The 25,006-nt window shown below is 42.5% G+C and overlaps 1 protein-coding gene and 1 pseudogene across 1 annotated transcript in view; one reads left to right on the plus strand and one right to left on the minus strand.

The window, feature by feature from the left end:
• LOC117974825 (translation initiation factor IF-2) overlaps positions 1 to 25,006 on the minus strand; it is a 91,108-nt gene that overhangs the window by 51,119 nt on the left and 14,983 nt on the right.
• Positions 15,503 to 20,250, plus strand: LOC129393475 (small ribosomal subunit protein eS24-like; annotated as a pseudogene).

The raw sequence follows: 25,006 nt of genomic DNA on the forward strand, positions 1-25,006 counted from the left end.
AGCCGAGATTGCATCACTGCACTCCAGCCTGAGTGACAAGGCAAGACTCTGTCTCAAAAAAAAAAAAAAAAAAATATATATATATGTATATTATATATATACACATATTGCAAAGCTATAGTAACCAAAATGGCGTGTATTGGTATTAAAACAGACACAAAAACAAAGGAAACAGACTAAAGAACCCAGAAATGAATCCACATATTTACAGCTGATTTTCAAGAAAGGTGTCAAGAACATACATTGAATAAAAGACACCCTCTTCATTAAATGGTGCCAGGAAAACTAGATATCCAAACACAGAAGAATAAAACTAGACCTTTATCTCTCATCACTTACACAAATAAACTCAAAATCGATTAAAGACTTAAATATAACAGCCACAACTCTAAAACTACTAGAAGTAAACACAGAAGAAACGCTTCAGAACAAAGGTTGTATGGCTAACACTTAAAAAGTACAAGCAACAAAAACAGACAAATGGGATTATATTAAATTAAATACCTTCTGCATATCAAAGAAAACAATCAACAGAGTGAAGAGACAACACCCCTCCCTTACCCCATATACAAAAATTAACTCAAGATAGCCTACAGACTTAAATGTAAAACCCATAACTATAAAAACCCTGGAAGACAACCTAGGCAATACCATCCAGTACATAGTGATGGGCTAAGAGTTCATGATGAAGATGCCAAACACAATTTCCACAAAAGCAAAAATAGACAAACGGGATCAAATTAAATGAAAGAGCTTCTGCACAGCAAAAGAAACTATCAAAAAATAAACAGACATTTCTCAAAAGAGAATATACAAATCACCAAGTTTATGAAAAAATATTCAACATCACTAATAATCATGGAAATGCAAATTAAAACCACAGTGAGATATCATCTCACACATTAAAAAGACAAAGCACAACAAATGCTGGCAAGCATGTGAAGAGAAGAAAATTATCGTATATTGTTGGTGGGAATGTAAATTAGTACAGCCATTATGAAAAAAAGTACAGAGATTTCTCAAAAAACTAAGAACAGATCTACCATATGATCCAGCAATCCCACTCCTGGGTATATATCCAAAAAAAAGGATATCAGTGTATCAACGGGGTATCTGTACCCCCATATTTACTGCAGCACTATTTACAATAGCCAAGATATGGAATCAATCTAAGTGTCAATCAATGGATGAATGGATAAAGAAAATGGAAATATACGCACAATAGAATAGTATTCAGCCATAAAGAAGAATGAAATCCTGTCAGTTTCAGCTAAATGGATGGAATTAAAGGTCATAAAGTTAGGTGAACTAGGCCATGCACAGAAAGAAAACTATTGCATGTTCTCACTTATATGAGCGGTTTATGCTCCTGGAAATCAAAGCGGGGGCCATGTTTCAGGTCAGTAGGGTCAGGGATAGAGACCACAGTTATGGACTTGTGTGCCCTGGAGCTATATAAAATTGATATGGAGATAAAGAGTAGGATGATAGTTACCAGAGGCTGGGAATAGAAGGGGTTTGAAAAGAAGTTGATTAAATGGGTATAAAAATATATAATAGAAGGAATAAGATCTAGTGTTCATTATCACAGAAAGTGACTACAACAATGTGTTGTATATATATATTTTTAATTTCAATAGTTTTTAGGGAACAGGTGGTATTTTGTTACATGGATAAGTTCCTTAGTGGTGATCTCTGAAATTTTGGCATACCCATCACCAAAGCAGTTTACCCAATGTATAGTCTTTTATCTCTCAACTCCTCCCACCTTCCCCCTGAGCCCCCAAAGTCCACTGTTTCATTCTTGTGCCTTTGCATCATCATAGCTTAGCTCCCACTTACGAGTGAGAACATGCAATGTTTGGTTTTCCATTCCTGAGTTACTTCATTTAGAATAATGGTCTGCAACTCCATCCAGGTTGCCATGAATGCCATTATTTCATTCCTTTTTAAGGCTAAGTACTATTATATGGTATATATATATATATACACACATACACATTTTCTTTATCCACTAATTGATTGATGGGCATTTGGGCTGGTTCTATAGTTTTGTAACTGTGAATTTTGCTGCTGTAAACATGTGTGCAAAAGGATCTTTGTCATATAATGACTTCTTTTCCTCTGGGTAGATACCTAGCAGTGGGATTGCTGGATCAAATGGTACATCTACTTTTAGTTTTTTAAGGAATCTCCATACTGCTTTCCATAGTGGTGGTATTAGCTTACATTCCCACCATCAGTGTAAAAGTGTTCTCTTTCACCACGTCTGTGCCAACATCAATTTTTGCTTTTTTTTTTTTTTTTTTTTTTTTTTTTGAGATGGAGTCTCGCTCTGTCACCCAGGCTGGAGTACAGTGGTGCGATATCAGCTCACTGCAACCTCTGCCTCCTGGGTTCAAGCAATTCTCCTGCCTCAGTCTCCTGAGTAGCTGGGATTACAGGCAACAGCCACCATGCCTGGCTAACTTTTGTTATTTTCCGTAGAGACTCGGTTTCACCATGTTGGTCAGGCTGGTCTCAAACTCCTGACCTCCTGATCCGCCCACCTCGGCCTCCCAAAGTGCTGGGACTACAGGCGTGAGCCACCGCACCCGGCCCTATTTTTGTTTATTTTACATGTGGTATTGCATTGTGAGTTTGATTTGCATTTCCCTGGTAATTAGTGATGTTGAGCATTTTTTCATATGTTGGCCATTTGTATACCTTCTTTTGAGAATTGTCTATTAATGTCCTTGACACACTTTTTGAGGGATTATTTTTTTCTTGCTGATTAGAGTTCCCTGTAGATTCTGGACATTAGTCCTTTGTCAGATGCAGTTTGTGAAAATTTTCTCCCACTCTGTGGGTGATCTGTTTACTCTGCTGATTATTTCCTATGCTGTGCAGGAGGCTTTTAGTTTAATTAAGTCCCATCTACTTATCTTTTTTTCTATCGCATTTGCTTTTGGGTTCTTGGTCATGAACTGTTTGCCTAAGCCAATGTGTAGAAGCGTTTTCCAATGTTATCTTCTAGAATGTTTATGGTTTCAGACCTTAGATTTAAGTCTTTGATCCATCTTATGTTGATTTCTGTATAAGGTGAGAGATGAGGATCCAGTTTTATTCTTTTACATGTGGCTTGCCAATGATCCCAGCACTATTTGTTGTATAGGGTGTACTTTCCCTACTTTGTTTTTGTTTACTTTGTCGAAGATCAGTTGGGTGTTAAGTATTTGGCTTTATTTCTATCTTCTCTACTCTGTCCCATTGGTCATGTGCCTATTTTTATACCAGCACCATGCTGTTTTGGTGACTATAGCCTTGTAATATAGTTTGAAGTTGGGTAATGTGATGTCTCTAGATTGGTTCTTTTTGCTTAGTTTTGCTTTGGCTGTGCAGACCCTTTTTTAGTTCCAATTGAATTTTGGCATTTTTTTTCCAGTTCTATAAAGAATGATGATGGTATATTGATAGGAATTGCATTGAATTTGTAGACTGCTTTTGGCAGTATGGCCATTTTCACAATATTGAGTCTACCCATCCATGAGCATGGAATGTGTTTCCATTTGTTTGTGTCATCTATGATTTCTTTCAACAGTGTTTTGTAGTTTTCCTTGTAGGGGTCTTTCACCTCCTTGGTTAGGTATATTCCTAAGAATTTTATTTTTACAGCTATTATAAAAGGGTTTGATTTGATTCTCAGCCTGGTAGATGTTGGTGTATAGCACTGCTACTGATTTGTGTACATAGATTTTGTATGCTGATAAATGGATTTATTGTATATTTCTAAATAGCAATACGATTTGAAATATTCCCAACACAAAGAAATGATCAATGTTTGAGGTGATTAATATCCTAAAGACCCTGATTTGATCATTACACATTGCATGCAGGTACCAGAATCTCACATGGACCCCACAGATGTGTACAATTATTCTCTATCAAAAACATTTTCTTAAGAAACATGCAGGAATACACTGTACCTCTTCCTTGCTGTCTCTGGATATTGTCACATGAGGACTTGACATGCGGATTGTGGCAGCCTCTGTGACCAAGAGCAGAAGACAATAGCAGCATAGAAACCTCAAATGAAAAACCTAACATCTCAAGCTACTAATTTAGCCAACCTTGGCATCAGCTATCTCCGGTCTTAGTACATGAGGTGATAAACCCCCACTGTTCAAGTTGGGTGGCCATCAATTGCTGCAGAATAGAAGTTAATGAGGCTTCCTCCTCCTGGATTCCCTACTAGACCCTGACATACCCATTCAGTCACAGGCAGAAAGGGAAGCAGAGGGTAAGGAGATCTGGCTGGCTGTGCCAGATGCAGATCTTACGTGTCCTGCTTAGAACACTCAAAGCTCAACTGGTTAAACAAAAAAAGGAAAAACACAGTAAGGAGTATAACACTCCCCAGATGCAACTTAATCTAACACTCTATACTTTAAATTTTCTAAACATACATAGAAATCAGACCACTACTTCTGCAGAATATTTTACTGGTAAAAAGAACAGCCCACATGAGGGAAAACTGATTTGGTGGAAAGACAACAAAAAAAAACATGGGAAATAGGTAAGGTGATAACATGGGGGAGAGGTTTTGCTTGTGTTTCTCCCGGAGAAAATCAGCTTCCTGTTTGGATACCAACTAGACATTTGAAGTTCTACAATGAACCCATCAGAGATGCAAATGAAAGTGCCTCCGCAGAGACAGAAAACCGGCAATCGAGCATCATCGACTCGTAGGGTGAACAAAATGGTGATATCAGAAGAACAGATGAAGTTACCATCCACCAAGAGAACGGCACATGTGGAAAGCCAAGGAGAAGAATAGAAAGAAAAAGAGACAGAGATCAGAGACAGACACAGAAAGTGAGATTGGGGAGAGAGATAGTGTAAAAGAGAGAGAGAGAGAGACCATAAGAGAAGGGAGACAAAGAGATAAAAGGTGCGAGTCAGCAGGTGAGGAGAAAGACTAAAAACTATGAGAAACAGCAACTAAGACACAAAGGAGGTGGGAGACTGCCTGGGTGCCGCAGCACCCACACCGTCCTCTTGCCCCCTGTCACTTGGGTTAAAACCACCGGAAATTCCACTACTGCAAATTTTGTATTAATCCTTGTATGTCTATCTTTTCTATCGTTAGTCTACAGGTGTATCCAGCAGCTCCAGAGAGACAGCGACCAGGGAGAAGGGGCCATGACGATGGTGGTGGTTTTGTCAAAACGAAAAGAGGGATATGTAGGGAAAAGAAAGAGAGATCAGACTGTTACTGTGTCTACATAGAAAGGGAAGACATGAGACTCCATTTTGAAAAAGACCTGTAGTTTCAACAATTGCTTTGCTGAGATGTTGTTAATCTGTAGCTTTGCCCCAGCCACTTTGCCCCAACCACTTTGACCCAACCTGGAGCTCAAAAAACATGTGTTGTATGAAATCAAGGTTTAAGGGATGTAGGGCTGTGCAGGACGTGCCTTGTTAACAAAATGTTTGCAAGCAGTATACTTGGTAAAAGTCATCGCCGTTCTCTAGTCTCAATAAACCAGGGGCACAATGCACTGTGGAAAGCCACAGGGAGCCCTGCTCTTGAAAGCTGGGTATTGTCCAAGGTTTCTCCCCATGTGATAGTCTGAAAAGTGGCCTCGTGGGATGAGAAAGACCTGACGGTCCCCCAGCCCGACACCCATAAAGGGTCTGTGCTGAGGTGGACTAGTCAAAGCGGAAAACCTCTTGCAGTTGAGAGAGAGGAAGGCCGCTGTCTCCTGCCTGCCCCTGGGAACTGAATGTCTCAGTATAAAACCCGATTGTACATTTGTTCAATTCTGAGATGGGGGAATAACCGCCCTATGGTGGGAGGTGAGATATGTTTGCAGCAATGCTGCCTTGTTATTCTTTACTCCACGGAGATGTTTGGGTGGAGAGAAACATAAATCTGGCTTACGTACATGTCCAGTCATAGTACCTTCCCTTGAACTTCATTATGACATAGATTCTATTAGTCACATGTTTGTTGCTGACCTTCTCCTTATTATCACCCTGCCCTCCTACTACATTCCTTTTTGCTGAAGTAATGAAGATAATAATCAATAAAAACTGAGAGAACTCAGAGACTGGTGCCAGTGCAGGTCCTTGGTATGCTGAGCGCCGGTCCCCTGGGCTCACTGTTGTTTCTCTATACTTTGTGTCTTATTTCTTTTTTGTCTCTCATCCCACCTGACTAGAAATACCCACAGGTGTGGAGGGGCAGGCCACCCCTTCATTATGAGATTACAGGCATGAATAACCCCACCTGGCCACCTAACTCACTCTTGAGAGGCCAGAAGTGATGCTGGAATTTTCTTCCTCTGTGGTTTAAAAAGGGAAAATTAGGGAGAACACAAGGCATGAGAGATGCAGCGATGGATATGTCTATATAGAGCTTCTGTCTGCATCCAGTAGAAAATGCATTTCTAGGCACCAAGTTTAAGAGCAAAAACCTGGAGTCTTGTCTGTTAGCATTCACCTTCCCCACAAACCAGACAGGGAATACATTTTGCTCCAGCACACCCGGATGTAGGAAATGTCACATTCCTATTTCTGTAACTTCAGTTAAATCTGCTCTGAGTCCCTGGATGCCTGGCAGGTGGAGAATTCAATCTTGTCATTACCAGCATTCCTTTCCCTTCTCCATGGGCTTATGTAAGAATTCTGGGCTTACACACTGTTGGAAAGCCAGGTAGGAACTACTTCCCCCGAACTCTCCATTCTTCCAGCTGCTCATGATCCATCAGCCTTTTTTGGGCCATCTGCTATAACAAGACCCTCCTCACAGCATCATTCCAGTGACCCACAGGCTCAGCCCCAGGGACCCTCACTGTAACAGGTCTCCACTATGCATAGGAACTCACAAAAACCTTCTCTTCATCTTGGCTTCCTCTGATATCCAGCCACTCCCCCCTTCTCACCTTAAACACAGATGGCAGCTCCTTCCCATCGTTCCAAACCTTGGGGATTGTCCAGCCAAATTCTCTTCAGACACCAAAGCTTCAACTGCCCTCTTCATGGAGATGATGCAAGGGCATCTGAGATCTTTGGAAGCCCAATTCTGGCCTCTCTTTGGGGTGGGCTGAGAGTGGGAACTAGACTCTCTTTTCCAAGTGCCATGTTTATCTCGTTCATCATTATATTATCTCCAATGCCTGGCACATAGTAGGCACTACAGACTGACACATAGTAGGTGCTATTAGTGTTTGTATAATGGGACTCTTGAGGTCGAAGCTATTAGCAGAAACCTACCAAGCAAAAGGATGGAAAACCGACCACCAAAAAAAAAAAAAAAAAAGAAAAGAAAACAATCATGGCTTTGAGCTCTAAACACACAAGGCACCAGTCCAAGTTTGGGCAATTTTAATACAACAGCCGTTTTGCCTCCAAACAAACTGGCACTGGAAACCTCCCTCTGCCTCTCAAAGAGAACCAGTTTCTCTAAGTGGGCAGCATTTCTCCCCGATGGCAGTACCCAGCCCACTGCCACCAGCAAAGGTCTGCATCCAGGAGCCAAGAGCTTGATAGTTTAAAGAATATATTTTATAGGGAAAAACAAAGTAACATCCACATAAATCTGGAACTACCACCACTTTCCAGAGGCCAAATCCCATTTGTGGAATCTCTTGCATGTCAAGCACCTTGCAGTCAGCTCAACTACATACTTTTGGGATTCGTTGCAGAGAAGAGTGAAGGTTATCTGCAAAATAAAGGAACTAGGGCTCAGAATTCCCAGAGCAATCCATGACAGAGGAGGTGAGTAGAAAAGGGAAGGGTGAAGTCAAATGAGAGAAGTCAATGAGTTGGCCAACACCAAGCAAGGATCATGGGACCCTCTCCCCTCTCCATGGCCCCACATCTCAAATGAAGTCAACAAAACCCATCAATGCTTGGTGTAAGTGTTGTATGCTCCTGGAAATGAAAGCAGGGACCACATTTCAGGTCAGTAGGGTCGTGGGTAGAGGCAACGGTCATGGACTTGTGGGCCCTGGAGGATGGGATGATTCTGAGACATTGAATCCCTACACTGATCTCAGTAGAAATCTCAGGTAGGGCTTCAACATTCGTGGACCAAGGACTCTGTGAGCCTGAGAGCAAAAGCCTTGGTGCATCTCCCGGCTCCATCAATCCCAACTGGGGCTTTGAACAAGTTACTTATTTTTTTAACTAACGTTATTTTAATTGACAAATCATAATTGTACACATTTATGTGATGTTTTGATATGTGTATACAATGTGGGATGATTAGATCAAACTAATTAACATGTCCATCCCCTAATTTACTGACAAATTTTATGATGAGACATTTGAAAAGTAGCCTCTTAGTTATTTTGAAAGATACGTTATTATTGACTATAGTCACGCTGCTGTGCTATAGATTTCAAAGCATATAATCCAGCAACCCAACTTCTGGGTATAGACCAAAAAAAAAATTGAAATCAATATGTCGAAGGGATCCCTACATTCCTATGTTCATTGCAGCACTATTCACAATACCCAAGATATAGAATCAATCTAAGTGTCCATCAGTGGATGAAAAGATAAAGCAAACGTACTATATACACACAACGGAATACTATTAACTCTTAAAAAAGAAAGAAATCCTGTCATTTTCAACAACATAGATGAACTTGAAAGACATTGTGTTAAGTGAAATAAGCCAGGCACAGAAAGACAGATACTGCATGATTTTACTTATATGTGGAATCTAAAGAAGTTGAAATCACAGAAGTAGAGAGTAGGACAGTGGTTATCAGGGGCTGGGGTGGAGGAAAGGTAGGGGATAGGAGACAATGCTCAAAGGGTACAAAGTTTCCAATAGGAAGAATAAGTTTGAACAAGCTAAACTCCTCTGAAAGCTCAGTTCCTCATCTGTAGAGCGGGGACACATCATTAACCTTCTAAGGATGTTGCTGTGAGAGTAAGAGATGATGTTCAGCACAATACCTAACGCACAGTCAGGTCTCCTTAAGCTTGAACCTGCGTCGCCATGACCTCTACATCACAGGACAGAAAGGCTCACAGCCAGTGTCTCAGTTCCCAATGAAAAGTGGATCCCAGACCAGGCTGAACAGTAGGATCCCTAGGCGATACCCCACCCTACTGAGTCAGAATCACTGGAGGTAGAGCCTGGGTATGTATGTATGTGCGTGTGTGTGTGTGTGTGTGTGTAAGTATGCATGTATGTATGTATGCATGTATGTATGTATGTATGTATAAGAGACAGGGTCTTGCTCTGCAGTCCAGGCTGGAGTGCAGTGTTACAATCATAGTTCACTGCAGCCTCAAATTACTCCTGGCCTCAAGCTATCCTCCCACCTCAGCCTTCAGAGTAGCTGAGAGTACAGGCGCATGCCTCCAAGCCCGGATACTTTTTTTTTTCCTCTTTCTTTTTGGAGAGAGTCTCACTCTGTTGCCCAGGCTGGAGTGCAATGGTGCAATCTTGGCTCACTGCAACCTCTGTCTCCTGGGTTCAAGTGATTCTCGTGCCTCAGCCTCCTGAGTAGCTAGGATTACAGGCATGCACCACCACACCAGGCTAATTTTGCTTTTTTCATTGTTGTTTCTTGTTTGTTTTTCACAAATAGGACTTCTTATTCGCCAGTGTTTTAAGTCTGAACTTTAAACAGATTCTTGGACTGGTGGTTCATATCCATCAGTTCATTCAACTTTAGCATGTGTCTCGTCCCTAGTGGGTTTTCCAGAACTACTACCGTCATCACGAAGCTCCATGCCTTTCAAACCCAGGGTTCTCCAGCATTTTTACTTTTCTAATGAAGACATCATGGACAGGATAAATTGGCAAGCCTTTTCTACATCTTTTCCAATGTTGTCTGGAATCAATTTATTAACCACTTCTTTCAAGTCATTTGTCTGCACCTCTCAGGTCATGATTTCCATCATCTTCTTCTGGATTTGGCAGACTGTTGGTGCTAAGCATAAGAGGTCTTCAGTATCAGATTGTTGTGTTTTTTAGTAAAACCAACATAAAACAGAAGAAAGAAGTAACCATCGGTAGTCTTGACATCAACATGAGCTTCAATCATTGTTGAACATTGTTCAACCTTGGAACATATTTTGTCACAGGTAAGACCCATGCCATAGAAGTTAGTCAGGCAGTTTTTGCCCTGAACATCTTCAGTAATCAGCTCGAATTTTCTAAATGCAACTTCATCATTCTGCAAATCAGCAAGACTCATTTCAAACACAAGACCCTTGAGACCATCAGATGCAATTTGGGCTCCTTGGGTCCAGGTGACCAAGTCTTTCCAATATTTCTTACATTGAACATAGCAGGTGATTTCACATCATACTGATCTTTCTAAGAGAATGGACCAACTACTTTCTTCTTAACTCCCTTTTTGCCACCTTTCATAAGGCACTTGTTCTTCACAACCGCCATGGTGCTGCTCAGAGTACCAAAAGGCTAAATTTTATATTTTTGGTAGAGAAGGGGTTTCACCATGTTGGCCAAGCTGTTCTTGAACTGATGTCAGGTGATCTGCCCGCCTCAGCCTCCCAAAGTGCTGGGATTACAGGTGTGAGCCACTGCACCCAGCTGATATTTATTTTTTCTTTTTTTGTACAGACAGGGTCTTGCCATGTTGCCGAGGCTGGCCTGGAACTCCTGGCCTCAAGCAATCCTCCCACCACAGCCTCCCAAAGCACTGGGATTTCAGGTGTGAGCCACCATGCCCAGCCTGGAATCTATTTTTAAAGCCAATCAAGTGTTGAATAAAATTGCAACTTGGGCTGTTTTTTCTTTGCATTTTTTACATTTCAATGGTTTTTAATATATTCAGAGATATATGCAAACATTACCAGTCAATTTAAAACATTTCATGACTTCAAAAAGAAACCTCATACCCTTTAGCTAACACCCTCTATCCTCCCATGCCCCTACCAGCCCTAAGCAACCACTAATCGACTTCCTATTTCTATAGATTTCCATCTGAATGAAATCATGTAGAATGTGATCTTTCATCTGTTTTGAAGGTTCATCCACGCTGTAGCGTATGTACTTTCCTCCTTTTTGTGATCAAATAATATTCCACCATGTGGGTAGACAACAATCGGTGTATCTCTTCATCTGGTGATGGGCATTTGGATTAATTCCCTCTGTGGGTTATTAGCAGTGATGCTACTGTAATTATTCACGTACAAATTTCGTGTGGAGCTGTGCTTTCATTTTTGAATATCAAAATATGGCACATCTCCAAGGAAGACATACAAGTGGCCAATAAGCACATGAAAAGATGCTCAATGAAATTCATCATCAGGGAAACAGAAATCAAAACCACAATGTGATACCACTTCATACCCATAAGGATGGCTAGAATCGAAGATAGAGAAAATTGGCCTGGTGTGGTGGCTAATGCCTGTAATCCCAGCATTTTGGGAGACCAAGGCAGGTGGATCACCTGAGGCCAGGAGTTTGAGACCAGCCTGGCCAACATGGCGAAACCCTGTCTCTAATAAAAAAATACAAAAATTAGCCAAGCGTGGTGGCAGGTGACTATAATCCCAGCTACTCGGGAGGCTGAGGCAGGAAGGTAACTTGAATCTGGGAGGCAGAGTTTGCAGTGAGCTGAGATTGTGCCACTGCACTCCAGCCTGGGTGACAGAGCAAGTCTTTGTCTCAAAAAAAAAAAAAAAAAAATACAGAAAATAACAAGTGTTGATGAGGATGCAGAGAAACTAGAACTTTCATACACTGCTGGTAGGAACTAAAATGGTGTAGCCACTGTGAGAAACAATTTAACGACTTCCCAAACAATTCTACATAGAGTTACCAAATGACCCAGTAATTGTACTCCTAAGTATAGGCCCAACTTGGGCTCTTTTAATCTATGGAAAATGAACTATGGGTACTTGGCAAGAACAAAGAGGGAGAGAGGCAGAAATTGTGCTGTGAGGGCACATTGATTGGTCTCTAGTACACAGGGCTCCTACTGCAAATGGTCTCTAAATGACTTCATCAGTTGCTCATAAAAAAAATCACCCTCTGCTCCAATCGTGGAGGAAGAAGTATGGATTGGACCTGGTGAGCCACGGTAAGACTGACGGCTAAACTTTATGAATGATGAGGGGGATTTGCACGTATAATCTTGACTGTACTAGATTTTTTATTTTATCCACTGTCTTTGAAAACCTAACTCTTGACAAAGAACTGACTTTCCTGTACTTGTTGTTGACGCTAAGTAAATTTCCAATTCCACATAGTCCAAAGATGATGTGCTGAGAAATCTCTCAAAGGAAAAATGCTAAGAATACAGGCAGAGTTAAGCGGCAAGTTTTGCAGAATTAACACAAATTGTATTTGTAGGTACGAAGCACAAAACATTTTCATGAGTAAAGAAAAAAGTGCTCTTCATTCTAGTAGACGCTGCAGGATGAGGCCGATCAAGGTGCTTGCCCAGCCAGACCTTGGGCTCTTACCAAATTTGTGTTAGAGTCAACTCTGATGGAGTCTGTATCTCAGTCATCTTTTTTTTTTTACATGGAATCTCGCTGTCTCCCAGGCTGGAATGCAGTGGGGTGATCTCAGCTCACTGCAACATCTGCCTCCTGGGTTCAAGCGATTCTCCTGCCTCAGCTTCCCAAGTAGCTGGGGCTACATGTTCATGCCACCATGCCTGGCTAATTTTTGTATTTTTAGTAGAGACGTTTCATTATGTTGGCCAGGCTGTGCTCAAACTCCTGACCTCAAGTGATCCGCCTGCCTTGGCCTCCCAAACTGCTGGGAGTACAGGCATGAGCCACCATGCCCGACCTCAGTCATCTTTTATCCTCCATGCCTGGCAAGTTCTAGACACACTGTGGTTCCATACAAGTTTGTTGAATAAATAGGAGACAGATAGAAAGTGGGAACTCTGGAAGTAGAGAAGATTCCAGAAATTGTGCATATTTCCCAGAGACTGTGGCCAAATTCCTCAGTCCTGCCAGAGTTTCTCTATCTCAACTCAAACCTTACGTGTGGGCCCAGACACAGTGGCTCACACCTGTAATCCCAACACTTTAGGAGGCTGAGGTGGGCAGATCACTTGAGGCCAGGAGTTTGAGACCAGCCTGGCCAACATGATGAAACCCTGTCTCTACTAAAAATACAAAAATTAGCCAGGCATGGTGTTGTGCACCTGTAGTCCCAGCTACTCGGGGGGCTGAGGCACAAGCATTGCTTGAACCCAGGAGGTGGAGGTTGCAGTGAGTCACGATTATGCCACTGTACTCTAGCCTGGGCAATAAAGCAAGACTGTCTCAAAAGAAAAAAATACCCTTATGTGTGGGCCTTGTTACAGAATTAATGTTTATATGGACAATATGTACATGGGTGTATGTTAAGAGCATGAGTCATCCACAAGATTTTAGCAAAGTCCATTTAGAAAGCTCAATGCTTTGGGCTTCCACTTGCCTTGCTGCCTGTGTCCTCAGAAGGAGGCTTCATCCTTCCATGTAACCAGCAAATCCTTTATGCAGAGATGTACACAACACACTCCTATCCTTGGCTATGACACCTTGGAAGGTTCCTCTTGGTGGCCCCTGGTGCTCATTTCAGAGTAGTTCAAATTAAGGTGATCAGCTTTCATGCCAATCACTCTACAAATCATTCCTTTATGACCAATTTTTCTAAATGCTTTATTGAATTATTACTTAAAGAAATGTGCACATAGAAGAGGTCAACACAGTACTTTTCTTACAAACTGAACATACTGGCCAGGCGCAGTGGCTCATGCCTTCCATCCCAGCACTTTGGGAGGCCGAGGTGAGCAGATTGCTTGAGCCCAGGAGCTTGAGACCAGCCTGGGCAACATAGTGACACCCCCCTCTCTACAAAAAAAATAATAAATACCAAAATTAGGCAACAGTGATGGCACATGCCTGTAGTTCCAGCTACTCAGGAGGGCTGAGGTGGGAGGGCTGCTTGAGCCCAGGAGGCAGAGGCTGCAGTGAGCCATGACGGTGCCACTGTGATCCAGCCTGGGTGACAGAGCAAGATCCTGCCAAAAAAACAAAAAACAAAAAACAAAAAAACTGAACATCTCCATATTACCGACACCCAATTCAAGAAACAGAACATTACAGCCCCTTCCAGGATATTCCTGGGGTCTCTTCCATCTCTACTAACCCCTGACTACAAACAGCCTCCACCTATTTCACCTGACATTGTACTTTATGAAAGCAGCAGTTCTCAGATGGGGCTATTTTGCCCCCTGAGGACATTAGGCAATAGCTGGAGACACTGGGGGCTGTCTGTACTTGGGGGGAGTTGTGTTACTGCATCCAGTGGGTCCAGGGATCCAGGGATGCCACTCAACATCCTAAAATGCACAGGGAACCCCCACACGTACAACAGAGAAATTGCTGAGCCGAAATGTCAGCAGCTTCACAGCTGAAACCCTGACATACCCAGAATCACACAGTATCTGCTCTTTCGTGCTCAGGATCTCTGTCATTCTAATCATTTCATAGGAAACAGAAATGTCATTTGGAGGTAGGTAGAGTCCAAAACAAAGAAGATCCAGAGTTTTGTTTTTAATCAGCCTGGTGCCTTTAGAGCTAGGATTTAGTTTCCATTCTTTCTGTCTCATTTTCAAGTGATTTTTCTTCAACTGGCATCTGCTGGGCTCAAGATCCGGAGATCCCCACAAAGCTGAGATTCACATGGGAATTTTGTACACACCCACACAGGTATACACTGCCATTTGCATGCAGACATCCACCCACAGATACACACATCCGGAGACCAAGACAGAAAGCAAACTCCACCATAAAAGCACGGTTCCCCGAACAGGAGAAACGCACCATTCACTCAAGGGAGATACCTATTTGTTTAATTCAGCCTCTGATAGGCTGTTGCCAAGCCCAACTCTGAAAGTCTTCCCCTCTAGGAAAGAGAGATGGATTTTTTATTCACTCAAGAATATAGATCTAAAAAAAGCAAACACTTCTGCATCTCAAAGCAGGCTCTACCTCCTGAGCTACACATATTGATCAGCATTTTATTGTCAATTTTCTTTTACTTGAAATGGAGAAAAATATAACCTAATTGTGTTCTTACTGACAGTTTGGAATCAGTCACACTAAATCCAATTCTCTGGGTTCTCATGATTAAGGTGTTTAATTTGGGGGACAACAAAGCGAAAGCATTGGTCGTGTTTTAATATAATTAGTACAGGATATATCTAAGGGGTTCAAGTATCACTGTAGCAAGAAGCTCATTCTTCAGTAAAAGGGGGATTCTGCCACTAGGATTGAGTGAGGGTGGTTCATGGCTGCACCGTTTCATCAATGTCTCTTCAAGAGTCCATGGAATGTGGAATGGGAAAGACTGAAATAGTCCAAGTCTTGGCTAAGCTTCTATTAAGGGGTGTTAGGAGCTGATAAAATAACCTAGTCTTTATAGACATCCCACACTGTAGTTCTCTAAGCTACAGATTCTCAGATTTTTCTATTTTATAAACCAGTAAAAATATTTTATTAATTTGGGAACCAACATAAAGTTGCTACTTTTTTTTCTTTTTGGTAAGAAGGAACTTTTTTAAACTACCAGTTTCACACACACACACACACACACACACACACACACAGAAATTCCACCATGATTGGTCAGAATAGGTGAGGTTTTGCTGCAATAACAAACGACTCCTAAATCTTGGTAAATTCAAACATCAGTAGTTGTTTTTCTCACTCATGCTACATCTGCAGGGAGGTGTGGGGTGCTCTGTTTTCCATCAAACTTGCCCTAAGACTAAGGCTAATGGGGGCTGCATTACCTCGAGTATCACCAAGCAGGGAACAGAAGGAGAAGAATGCTACAGAGTCTTGTACTAAGAATTAAATGCTCCAGGCTAGAAGTCTAACACTGCACCTCTGCCCCCAGCCTCTTGGCCAGTACTAGCCACATCCCCTCTCCCACCACAGGGCAATGCATGAGGACAGGAGAATTGGATACATTACAAATTTCTACCCCATGGCATTTCATAAAAGAGAAAAAAATGCAAATACAAAAATATTTTAATAGAATAGAATATATACATTTTTAGAATAAAGAACAATCCTCCAAAAAGGACAGCTCGTGGTCTTTCACCAATGGGCACATTTCTGTGACATTGTCTCTGTTTTTCCATTTTATCCTTGACCTATGAATATTTTATACAGATGGTCCAAAGAACACCATTTGGGGACCTCTGCTCTAATCAGGTGATGAAAACGGCCCCAAGAACAGAGCACAGTCTCTTTAGCAAAGACCCAGCAGGGCCAGGGTGACCATGTTCTCACCATCAATGTGCAGACATCCACCTGCAGCATCCTCACATCCCAACATCAAACATTGGCTCTTTATAGCTTGATTCTAATGCCCTTTGATCTTCATAATCATTGTAAAGCTCTCTGGCCCCAATATCTAACATCGCCACTCTAGCTACATCCTGCAACTGTTCACCTCTCCTGCCTCCTCATCCCTCTAAACTTCTCTTCACAACCTCATGTTTCCTTCTTGCTTTACCTTCCTGCTCAGCCTGGACCTTACAGTCACCTTCTTCTTGTAATGTGCTCCTAAACTCGTTCTTCCTTGCCTTCAACCACACCCACCTGGAAAATCTCCATACCCCATTGATGACTTGCCTCGCAATTGTCCAAGGGCTGCTGAATGATACTGGAAAGAATCACAACATGGATCTGGTAGTTCCACTAAATGATCTCACCATCCAACTCTAGGGTAGACTTCACTTCTGTTCAGCAATATTTTTAAGCATCACAAATAAATTCCAAATCATATTTGCTATAACAATTAACTTTAAACCTCTTCCATATCTCAAAGCCCCCCAAAACCATTCCTAGGGGTTTCAGAGCCCAGAGTTGAGTTCTCTCAACTCACTTCCATCTCACCCCTAGATCACTGTACCTTGACCCTCTTCCTCTGCCTTTCCCATGTTATAAGGAGAAGCATCCTTCTCCTTTCCCAAGCTACCTTCTCCACTTGTGCCTCATTTGAGACCTCCCTTTATCACCCGTTCCCTTGGAACTCCCATGACTCACCAACTTCACTTGTCATTTCACTCATAAATATTTTGCACCATGTATGTGCCAGGCGTTTAACATATAATCATGCTTAAGTCTCCACATGCTAAGAAGAAAAACCTTGATTATCCCTGCTATGCCCTCAAGTCATTACCCTCCCCGCTCCTTTCCTGTGTTCCCAAACTTTGCTGATCTTCATCAATCCCTCTGATGCAGATGGCTCCGAAGTTTGCATCCTATTAGGTTGGTGCAAAAGTAATTGCGGATTTTGCCATTAAAAGTAATGGCAAAAAGAGCAATTATTTTTGTACCAGCCTAGTCTCTTTTCTCCTTCTACCAAACTTTGTCCCTGAGCCATCTCATCACCTATAACTACCTCCTCCATGCAGTTGATTCCCAGGTCTGTATTATTCTACTGAAAGTCCATTCCCCAACTTTCTCGGCTAGAATAACAGAAGCCCAATTAGAATTCATGCTACCAGTTTCCCACCACCACCATCGCCCTGCCATTGTTAGCAAAACCATCTCTTGAGTGGAGCTCAAAGATTTGTAATCTCCCACTCCCCAGAAAGATAACTTCAGACTCAGCCTAGAAGTAAAGATCCTCCAGATATGGCCTCAAATACCCTCCAACCCATGTCCCCAGTGCATCCCTTTGATGCCCTCTTCAGTGGAGTTAAAATGAAGTGAGTGTTTTTCTTTTCACATACTCCTGGTGTTCTTCCACAAATACAATTTTCACCTCTTGAATATTTTCAAGTATTCTCCATGCTACACACAGTGAAATCCAAACTCCCCGTCAGGACCCCAGTCTTCCCAAACCCTCTTTGCATTTTTCTGCCTCCATGCTTTTCCTTGGGTCATCCTCTTCTCTAATATAACCTTGTGTATTGTTCTAGATTCTCCAGAGAAAGAGCAGAGAGATAGAGGTACAGCCATACACATAGAGAGAGACAGATTGATTAGTTGTAAGGGATGGCTCACATGGTTATGGAGGCTAAGGAGTCCTGGAGTCTGCAGCCAGCAAGTTGGGGACCCACGACAGCCAATGATATAGTTCCAACTCGAGTCCACATCTAAAGTCAGGACAGGATTGATGTCCCAGCTCAAATAAGGTAAAAAGAGCAAATTCTCTGTGACTCTACCTTTTTGTTTTGTTCAGGCCGTCAGTGGATTGGATGAGGCTCACCCACATTGGGGAGGACAATCTGCTTTATTCAGTCTAGCAATTAAATGTTATCCTCATCCGGAATACCTCAGAGACACACCCAGAATAATGTGTAGCCAAATATCTGGGCACCCCACAACCCAGTCAAATTCATACATAACACTAACCATCATGTCTTGCTTCTACTCTCTCCCCATTACTGCATGTCCAAATCCTTCCCTTATTTCAAGGCTTAGTTCAAATGTTACCTCTTAACTAAGCCTTCCCTGCTAACCCCAAATATTAATAGAATTGGTTTCTCCCTTCTCTGATGTCTCAAAATACGTTGTGTGTTTCTCTTTTACTGTATTTATTACAAACTCCCTTATAAATCAAGACAGTGATTCCCAGACAAATTATCAAAAGAGTATAAAAGAAGTCTTCTTTCAGTGTGAAATATCTCATGGAATATAGCACATGGCCTCTTCATGAAGAAACTACTGGGAGAGAAGAAGACAAGCTGGAAGAGACCAGGGAAAGGGGGTTAGTACAAAGCACAATGAGGCTGGGCTCATACAGTGGCTCACACCTGTAATCCCAGCACTTTGGGAGGCCAAGGCCGGCAGATCACGAGGTCAGGAGATCGAGACCATCCTGGCTAACATGGTGAAATCCCGTCCCTACTAAAAATACAAAAAAGTTAGCCAGGCTTAGACGTGGGCACCTGTAGTCCCAGCTAATCGGGAGGCTGAGGAAGGAGAATGGTGTGGACCCGGGAGGCAGAGCTTGCAGTGAGCCGAGATCGCACCACTGCACTCAAGCCTGGGTGACAGAGCAAGACTCCATCTCAAAAAAAAAAAAAAAAAAAAAGCACAATGAAATGTCAGTGGATGGGTGCCTATAATTTCTAAGGGAAATAGAGTATAATCCAAGAATTTTATAGCCAGCTAAATTATTGCCCAATCAAAATAGGCAAAAGACATGATCACATGTTGAAGAACTTAAAGAATGCAGTATTTCTGAGCTCTTTAAAAAAAAAAAAGTCTTCATAATAAAATTTAGTCAGCCAAGAAGTTAAAAAATAAGCAACTTGTGAATTGAATGACCATGACAAAAGGCTAATTATGAGAGGTGAATCCATTTAAAAATAGGTCTATGATTGCAGAACAGAAAGAGAAGGTGGTCAACCTTAACAACATAAAACAACCTAGAAATAACTAGTTTCCAGAGGTAAAGGGAGGGACTGTAGGAAGTAGAAGTGCTAATGCCCTTTATTAAGTCAATTAATCAGGTCTAAAATTGAAACGTGCTTTTAAATATATAACTTCTTGTTTATTTTCCTCCCTAACTACCTGAGGATCAACCACCATGATGAATGACACAGTAACTATCTGGACCAGGAAGTTCATGACCAATCGACCACTCCAGAGGAAACAAATGGTCACCAATGTCCTTCACCCCGGAAAGGCAACAAAATGCACAAGACCACAATAGGTGTCATCTTCATATTAATAGTTGGACTCAGAACCCATGTTGGTGGTGGTTAAACAATGGGCTTTGGCATGCTATCTGGTTCTTTGAATTATGCAAAGAAAAATGAACTCAAACATAGACTTGCAAGACACAGCTGGCATGAGAAGAAGATGACCTCAAGAAAACAGCAAAAGGAATTCAAGGGCAGAATGAAGTCAAGAGACTGCAAAGGCCAATGTCAGTGCTGGCAAAAAGCAAAAGGAGTAAAGATTTTGCAATGACTTTATTTGCAGTGACTGTACAAATTTTTCATGAGATGATCAATCAACTGTAAAGACTTCTACATATATATAAAACATCTTAATATTTTTCATCATCTTTGATTTCTTAGATGTTCTAGAAACTGATTTTTAGTGAGGAAAAACTACATTTATCTGAGTTGACCAGTTCCTTCAGTTTCACTCCCATTTCTTTTTCTTCTGATAAATTTACACAGCATTCAATTTGCTACTTCTTGTTTTTAAAATCTCATTTTGTGTGATCAGAAGTGTCTGTTCATGTCTCTAGCCATCTTTGTGTATAGCAAGGAATGCTGTTCACTTAATATTAGGAGGTTTATTTCTTGGGGTTGTGAGATTTGGGGTGATTTCTCTCCCTTTTTGTACTTTTCTGTATTCATTAATTTTTTTGAGACAATGTCACCAATGTCCTTCATATTAATATTTGGACTCAGAGCCCATTTTAGTGGTGGTTAAACAATTGTCACCCACATTGCAGTGCAGTGGTGCGATCTCAGCTCACCAAACCTCCGCCTCCCAGGCTTAAGCGATTCTCCTGCCTCAGCTTCCCCTGTAGCTGGGATTACAGGCGCGCACCACTACCGCCTGGCTAATTTTTATATTTTTAGTAGAGGTGGGGTTTCACCTTGTTGGCCAGGCTGGTCTTGAACTCCTGACCTCAAATGATCCACCCGCCTTGGCCTCCCAAAGTGCTAGGATTACAGGCGTGAGCCACCGTGCCCAGCCTTTTCTATATTAAAATTTTTAAAATGCAACATTTAAAATAATCGTCTTTCTTTTTGAAACTACTTTGTATTATAGGTATCCAAATACTCACCTATTCTCTCTTACGTGATGACAAACTTGTTGAAATGTCATTTCATTTTGTGGCTGCAGCCCCAGGTATTCTGACTCTGATTCTAAAGGGCCTGCATGCAGAGTGAGCAAGCCGCCTGGATGATTCTCTTGCAGGTGTTTTAAGGGCAGGAGTTTGAGACCCCCTGATGCAAAAGAACGAACCCTCAAGGAAGTTGGCTGTACATGTATTTTCCTTCCTAGCACAGGAAACGACCGAAAGATTATCCAATCAGTACCACTCATAGCACCTGATTATATGCGTATGAGGAATTCAGAAATGGTTTGATCAAGGCTGAAGACCTAAAAAGAGGCTCTTCTCTTGGACATCAAGTCCCCATCTCATGCGTGATTGAGTTAGTAGAAACTGAGGATGATACTTCTTCCCCTAGCATTGGTGTCCCATGGGTTTTGTTCAGTAGATGAAGTACATCCATCCCCCAATATCCCCAAGCTCTATCCCAGTTTCCTCACATACACTTTTTTTTTTGAGACAGAGTCACGCTCTGTCACCCAGGCTGGAGTACAGTGCAGTGGTGCAACCTCAGCTCACTGCAACCTCCACCTCCCAGGTTCAAGCGATTCTCCTGCCTCAGCCTCCTGAGTAGCTGCGACTATAGGCACCTGCCACCACGCCTGGCTAATTTTTGTATTTTTAATAGAGACAGGGTTTCACCATGTTGGTCAGGATGGTCTTGATCTCTTGACCTCATGATCCACCTACCTTGGCTTCCCAAAGTGCTGGGATTACAGGTGTGAGCCAACACGCCTAGCCTGAGACTTTCAAGTAAAGCCACAATGGACCACAGAGCTTAGACATCAGGGCTAACATGGAATCTCTGTCATTAAATCTTGAGATCTTATTATCTTTGCTCAAAGAAAAAAATAATCACAATTGACATTCTGAGGACAAGACATCTGAATGTAAACTTGATCTTAGAGGATATTAAGGAATTACTGGTAATTTGATTAGGTATGATAATGATCATATAAAAAATGCCCTCATGTTTTTAGAGGGAAAGTAAATTACGTAGGGGTGAATATCATGCTGCAATTACAAAACTACTGTAAACTATTTTCTAAATACTTCAGAAAAACAAATGGAGTAAATATTGCAAACTTTAATAGTTTTTAAACCTATGTGATGGCTATATGATAGCTCATTCAACTAGTCTCTCTACTTTTATGTATATTGAAAATTTTTCATAATAATAATATAAAAAAACCTTGGCCAGGCACAGCACCTCATGCCTGTAACCCCAGCACTTTGGGAGACCGAGGTGGATGGAGGACTGCTTGAGCCCAGGAGTTTGAGACCAGCCTAGGCAACATGGTGAATCCTCATCTCTACAGAAAATGGACAAATTAGTCAGGCATGGCGGTGTGCACCTGCAGTCCCAGCTACTCAGGAGGCTGAGGTGGGAGGATCACCTGAGCCCAGAAGGTCAAGGCTGCAGTGAGCCAAGGTCACGCCACTGCATTCCAGCCTGGGCGACAGACCCTGTCTCAAACAAACAAGCAAACCAAAACCCTCTTGGTCCCATTTCCCCAAAAAATGATTTTTTTGAGATCTTACCATCTCCTGGCTTGTTGCAGAGTACAGAAAATCAAGACAAAGTACAGCACACAAGGAATAAGGAGGGAGGGAAGCGTGGGGGAGGCTGACACCGTGGACTCTCCCAGCTCAGTCGACCCATGCGCCTTGCTTCATGGAAGAAAGGGATGGAAGATGAAGCATGCCTTCAGCACACAGTGACCTTCCTCACTAGTAAATGCGCCTCCAGAAGTGTCCAAGAACTCAGCGCCAGAGCCAGGCTGGCTGCATGAGAATCACCTGCGAGCCTTTGCAAACACAGGCCCCTACTGGGTCCAAATGTATTCGTCTCTTGGAGAGGAGGAGAGAGGCAGAACAAGGAAAAGGATGGGAAGAAACCAGCCTTGTGCACAGGAGGATGCTGGGATTCCTCCTGCACGTTTAGCGCAATGCAGCCTAATTTACAAAGTCACAGAAGCTCAGAGAGGTAAACCTGCCCAGGTTCTCACAGCTTGTAACTGGCAAAACCCGCCCAAATCTCTGTCTCTAGAGATATTTCCACTTGCTTCAACTCCGGAGCTGTCTTAGTTGTAAAGATGACAGATTCCACTCATCACTCACTTTTGTTTGCAGATATTGTCTAAGGTCCCTTGTGAATATTTAGGTGAGGGCTGTTTTTTTGAGTTTTTTGTTTCTTTTTTTTTTTACAAAGCAATCTTGTGGAAAGAAACCAAAGTGCCCCCCCCCCCCCCCCCCATTTAAGACCCTGTAAACAGGGAGACGAGAGTCTGGAGTCCTGGTCTGGTTTCCACACCTTCCTTAGATTTCCCTGTGTGTAAAATCCAAGAACAATCTTTGACAAATTGCCTCCCCTAGGGGAGAGATGGAGGAAATGTTAACTTTGCTTTTTTTTTTTTTTTTTTTTTTTTTTCTGTTTTCAGACAGAGCCTCGCTCTGTCGCCCAGGCTGGAGTGCAGTGGTGCCATCTCGGCTCACTGCAACCTCTGCCTCCTGAGCTCAAATGATTCTTGTGCCTCAGCCTCCCGAGTAGCTGGGACTACAGGCAGACGCCACCACACCTGGCTAATTTTTGTATTTTTAGTAGAGATGGGGTTTCACCTATTGGCCAGGCTGGTATCGAACTCCTGGCCTCAAGTGATCCACCCCCCTCAGCCTCTCAAAGTGCTAGGATTACAGGCATAAGCCACCATGCCCAGCCACTTTGCTATTTTTTTTTAATAGACAGCTTCGAGGTCCAGTATGATTTCACAGATTAGGAAACATCACAGGCAAAGAAGAACACTTTGCATTCAAATAGCAGAATGTTTTCATTTTCAAAGAGCTCTCACCTGCTATCTAATCTTGTCTTCCTAGCAGTCCTGGGAGAGAAGCAGATGTGGTTTCCAATCCCACTTTCCAGAAGAGGAGACTGAGGCAGAGGCTTTGCAGATACACAGAGGACATGTGAGGACAGGTGAAGGTCATGATCATTGTCAGCCCCCTCCCCCAACTGGACATTCCCAGATCTGGTGGACTTCCAGCCAGAGGAGACAGAAGGACTGGATAACTCAACTCTGCCATGGGTGCCAGGACCCAATTTTTCCCTGGCTAACTCGGTCACCTCCTGTCTGGGATCTCCAACTACTACCCATCCCAGAAGTCTCAGCTAAAACAGCAATTCAACGGGGAACTTTTTTCTGAGGCTCCAGGATTGGGCCAGGCCCTCTCCATGGCTCTCTGCCCTTCCCCTACTGCAGAACTTAGCACCTGTATGTCACTATTGGTTCAAACATGTGTCTTTCGTATGCTCTCCACGTTATCTGCAACATCTGCCAAGAATAATAATGAATGGTAAAACCTAATCTCTATTGAGTGTCGATGATGCACTTTTAATGTGACATCTTATTTAATCCTCACTATATCTGCAAGAGTAGAAGCTATTAATAGCCAATTTTCAGATAAGAAAATCAAAGCACAGTTTCTATAACTTACCCAAGCAGCTAGCTAGGAGGCAGCTCAATTTGAGCTCAGGGAATCAGATTCCAGAAACCATGTTCTGAATTACTAGAGCAGATACCTCCCCAGAATCTAGTAGGTGGTTAATGAGTCTTTGTGGAATAAATGAACAGAAGGACAAGCAGTGGATGGATACATAGGTGGGTGGGTGGATAGATGGGTGGATGGAAAGATGAGTGGGTGGGCAGGTGGATGAATGAATGGGTGGTTGAGTCGGTGAAGGGATGGCTGAGTGGGTGGAGAAATGGATGAGTGGTTGAGGGGGTGGAGGGACAGATAAATGGGTGGACGGGTGGGTGGATAGATGGGTAGATGAGTGAATGGGTGCATGGGTGAGTGGATGGATAGATGGGTTGGTGGGTGGATAGGTGGATGATAGCTGGGTGCATAAGAGAGTGGGTTGGATGGATAGATGGGTGGGGGGGCGGGTGGATATATGGGTAGGTGGGTGGATGGATGTATGCATGTCTGGATGGATGGATGGATGGATGGACGGAATGGTGGATGGATGGACAGACAGATGAACAGATGGACTTGAGCCTTTATTCAAGGTCCTCCAAAGAATTGAGTGATTTCCTAGGGTGTGTCATCACCTGCAGGTGGGTGGGCAAGGGGGCTTGCCTCTGTGATACTCATGATTATGGGTAGTGCTCAGCCTTAGTCGCCACTCTCAGAACA

Source organism: Pan paniscus, chromosome 10 (genome assembly GCF_029289425.2).
Source record: "Pan paniscus chromosome 10, NHGRI_mPanPan1-v2.0_pri, whole genome shotgun sequence".
Lineage (NCBI taxonomy): Eukaryota > Metazoa > Chordata > Mammalia > Primates > Hominidae > Pan > Pan paniscus.